Source organism: Triticum dicoccoides, chromosome 2A, assembly GCF_002162155.2.
Source record: "Triticum dicoccoides isolate Atlit2015 ecotype Zavitan chromosome 2A, WEW_v2.0, whole genome shotgun sequence".
Taxonomy (NCBI): domain Eukaryota; kingdom Viridiplantae; phylum Streptophyta; class Magnoliopsida; order Poales; family Poaceae; genus Triticum; species Triticum dicoccoides.
In genome coordinates, this window is record NC_041382.1 from 512,754,010 (window position 1) to 512,758,861 (window position 4,852).

Consider the following 4,852-nt stretch of genomic DNA (forward strand, 5'->3'; position numbering starts at 1 on the left):
AGAGTACACAAATCGTGTCCCATAATTTTATAGAAGGATAGAGATATGTACAAGAAAGGTTACAAGGGACAACACAAGTCAGAATATGTACAACTCCAAGCTCAGCTCCTACACCCAAACACTACTACTCATGCTTCGTTTGGTAGAGGGGGTTTTCCAGCGGTAGAGGGTGTTTTCCAGCACCATCTGGCTTTATACAATGCTAGGTGCTTAGGAAAGTAAACCAGATTTTTCTAAAGCACCGATGCCTATTTCTACAGAAGAGATGGCTAACTACACGTCTACCCTGTACAAATAAACATCAGTGCTTAAAGAAAGCCTGATTTATTTCTCTAAGCACCTTGCATTGTACAAGGCCTCAGAGGGGGTGGGTGATGTAGGGTGTAACCCTATACGGACGATCTTTCACAAAAGGAGCGGATCCCGCGAAGAACACGAGGGGAATCACGAGAGGAAACACGAGGGAAAACACAAGAGAATCACTCAAACCAACAAGTATGATCACACATGCGCTAGATCCATGAACACAAAGGAAGATACATGATTCAAAGTCAACAAGGGACGATACACGGTAACCGGTTCTTCTCCAAAGGAGGTCTTAATGGGGGCCACCCAAAAGGCGGTCTTGAATCCAAGGGCTCTTCTCCGAAGAGGGGTCGTGGTCTCTCTCGTGGAGTAGATCCGTAATGGATGAGCAAAGCTCTATCTCTAATGAGCTACTACTTTGCTAACCCTAGCTAGGAGGAATAGGAGGTCTATTTATAGTCTTAGTGCAAATGGGGACGAAGTGAGGGGGTACATGGGCCTCGGGCCTGAATCCTGTGCGTAGAGAGGTACGGACGTCCGCTGGGGACCGGTCGCCCGATGGTTCATGGGCGTCCGAACGTCCGGTGGCTTCCGGACTTCCGCTGGTTCTGGCTCGGTTGCATGGGCACCGGATTTCCGGAGTTGGTCGGTCGTCCGGTCACCGGTCATCTGGTGGCGTCGGTCTTCCGCTGATTTGGCTTGGGTGCGGTGACACCGGTCGTCCGGTCCGGATCGGACGTCCGCTCGCTGGGGTTCGGCTGTGGCTTCAGGCTCCGGACGTCCGGTCCCGACCGGTCGTCCGGTGGCTGTAGCTTCGTTGGCTTTCCTTCTTCTTGACCTTGGTGCTTGGTGTCCTCGTCGCCTTGTCTGGTGGGTGTAGCTGCTCCGTGGCTCTCCAAGTACCTGATCACGCATAGTGTCTCCGCTTGAGGTTGTAGCCATGTCTCATGTATAGAAAGTGGTAGTTCGGAGAGGAGAGAGTTCACCTTATCTTCAATAGCCTTTGCTCGTGCCCTTGCCATTGGTCCAAGTGGTGTCGTGGGAGACGTAGGTAGGTCCATGGGGATGATCTTGGGATGCTCCGCATGATCTCCCCTCCCTTGGGAAAGATCCGACCTCGGATCGAATTCTTAATCACCATGGTAGGGCGATAGATCCTTGACATTGAATATGTCGCTCACGTTGTACTTGTCGCGCGGGAGGTCGATCTTGTAAGCGTTGTTGTTCTAGCGTGCAAGCATGTAACACCCACGATGCGGCTATATCTCCCACGTGTCGGGGCACGACTTAGAGGCATAACCGCATGGTAGGCATGTCGCAAGATGGGTAATCTTTACACATCTCATGTACTGAATAAGAAAGGGATAAAGAGTCGGCTTACAATCGCCACTTCACACAATACATAAATATATCATTACATCATCCAGAATACAATCAAGGTCCGACTAGGAACCAAATAAAGAAAGACAACCCCTAATGCTAGATCCCCGATCGCACCGGCTGGGCTCCACTACTGATCAACTAGAAATGAAACAACACAACGAACACGATCTTCATCGGGCTCCCACTTGAGCTCAGTTGCGTCATCTGCACTGGTATCAACGGCACCTGCAACTGGTTTTGGAAGTAATCTGGAGTCACGGGGACTCAACAATCTCACACCCTCGCGATCAAGACTATTTAAGCTTATGGGTAGGAAAGGGTAGTGAGGCGGAGCTGCAGCAAGCACTAGCATATATGGTGGCTAACTTACACAAATGAGAGCGAGAAGAGAAGCAAAGCACGGTCGTGAACTAGAAGTGATCAAGAAGTGATTCTGAAACTACTTACGTTCAGACATAACTCCAAAACCGTGTTCACTTCCCGGACTCCGCCGGAAAGAGACCATCACGACTACACACGCGGTTGATGCATTTTAATTAAGTTAAGTGTCAAGTTCTCTACAACCAGACATTAACAAAATCCCATCTGCCCATAACCGCGGGCATGGCTTTCGAAAGTTCAAAACCCTACAGGGGTTCCCAACTTAGCCCATCACAAGCTTTCACGGTCAACGAAGGATATTCCTTCTCCCGAGAAGACCCGATCAGTCTCGGAATCCCGGTTACAAGACATTTCGACAATGGTAAAACAAGACCAGCAAAGCCGCCCGAATGTGCCGACAAATCCCGATAGGAGCTGCACATATCTCGTTCTTAGGGCACACCGGATAGGTCAAGCTACGAGTAAAACCAACCCTCGAGTTGCCCCGAGGTGACCCCGCAGGCTGCCCGGTTCGGACCAACACTTAGACAAGCACTGGCCCGGGGGAGGGGGTTAAAATAAAGATGATCCTTGGGTTGGCCGACCCAAGGGAAGGGTAATAGGTTGTTAGGCAAATGTAGAACCAAGGTTGGGCCTTGCTGGAGGAGTTTTATTCAAAGCGAACCGTCAAGGGGTTCCCATAACACCCAACCGTGTTAGGAACGCAAAATCAAGGAACATAATACCGGTATGACGGAAACTAGGGCGGCAAGAGTGGAACAAAACACCAGGCATAAGACCGAGCCTTCCCCCCTTTAACAAGTATATAGGTGCATTAATTAAAATAAGAGATATTGTGATATCCCAACAAATATCCATGTTCCAACATGGAACAAACTCCATCTTCACCTGCAACTAACAACGCTATAAGAGGGGCTGAGCCAAACAACGGTTTGCTAGGACAAGGTGGGTTAGAGGCTTGTCATGGAAATATGGGAGGCATGATATAGCAAGTGGTAGGTATCGCAACATAGCAATAGAGCGAGCAACTAGCAAGCAAAGATAGAAGTGATTTCGAGGGTATGGTCATCTTGCGTGAAATGAACTCAGAGTTGACGAAAGCTTGATCCTCGTAAGCGTACTCAATGGGTTCCTCGATCACGAACTCGTCTATCGGCTCTACCCAAAATAAGAACACAAGCAAAGGAAACAACAATCAACCATGGTGCAATGCGCAAGCAACATGATGCAAAACATGGCATGACATGCGAGATGTGATATGCAATGCATATGCATGCTTCGGAAGGAAAAGATTGAATCAGGCCTCAACTTGGCAAACCAAGAGTGCCGCTGGAAATATGAGATGATTTCGGTCGAAATCGATATAACGATCACCGGAATCAGATGCACGGTTTGCAAATGGCAAGCAAAACAAGAATGGCGCAATACTACGATTACCAGCACAATGCCATCTAGAATGCAACAACAAACTAAGCTACTGCACTCCAACATAACAACAAAGCACATGGCAGTGATCTACTCAAGATGCTTGACAAAAGATGAAGACTGAGCTACGGCTAAATCACACAAGAGCAGGTTCAAACACGCATGGCAAAAGAGCAAAAGATATCAGCTTCACAGACTTAGTGAAAATACTAATATGTCAGGAATTAACATCAGGAAGCAATGTTTAGAGCAAGATAACAACATGCTACAGGAATAGAACATAGAAATAAAAGGAATGGCATGAATCTACTCAAAGCACATAACAAAAGTCCCTTACTGACCATACGCCAAAAAGGATCAGAAGATATGATGGCACCCATGTAAACGTAGCAAGTTTCGTTAACAGATTTAGACTTAGCAGAAAACTGGACATGGCAAAAACAGAGTTATGAAGGCATGTTTACGAGCTCGATGCACTCAACACAAGGCATGGCATGACAAACTAAGCATACTACCATCAAGAAGACATGATCAAGAAGCTAACCATGGCAAGAACAATCTCATAGCATGCATGGATCAACTACAACAACCTTGGCAAAATTGATTAGCATGTAAACAATCTGCCAGGAACATTTTATAGCAAAAGTAGAGCAAGATTGATTCGTGCTAGGGTACTCCATAAATGCAAACAGGGACATGGATGGATAGAGCATAACAATATGTCAAAATCATCCTTACTGAACATACTCAAAAGAAGCATGGATCTCTCTGTAGCATCATGAATACATGGCATTAAAATAACAACAAGGAAATGACTTAGTGAAATTCTAAGTCCTTGGCATACAGCCCTGTAAATATGGCATGGCATAGCCCAAAACACATGTAGATCTCATGCTCATATGCAGCACACAATAATCATGGCAAAAATGACAAAAGCTCATAAACAGATAAGGATCAAGAACTAACATTTTATAGCACTCTTGCAATAGTCATTAGGGCATCAAGATGGACTCAAACAAGCATGGTTCAATGGAACAAAATGAAGATCACATCATGATGAACATTCTGATATATGGCACGCCCAAAACGGAGCTACGGATGCGGAGGTATGGCATGATGAACAGGGCTTAAAAATATGAACAGGAAAATGACTTAGACGAAAAATCAACCTCCGAATCAGATCTGGATCTAGGGTTGACTTTGCACGCGAACTGAGGATGGACGGATCTCTCGCCGGAGATGGGGGAGACGGCTGGAGTTCGTCGGAGGAGTGGCCGGACTTGCTAGAGACGAAGAAGGGGCGCAGGACTCGCCGGAGTGGAGGCGCGGATCGGTGGCGTCGGGAAAGCGGCGGGCG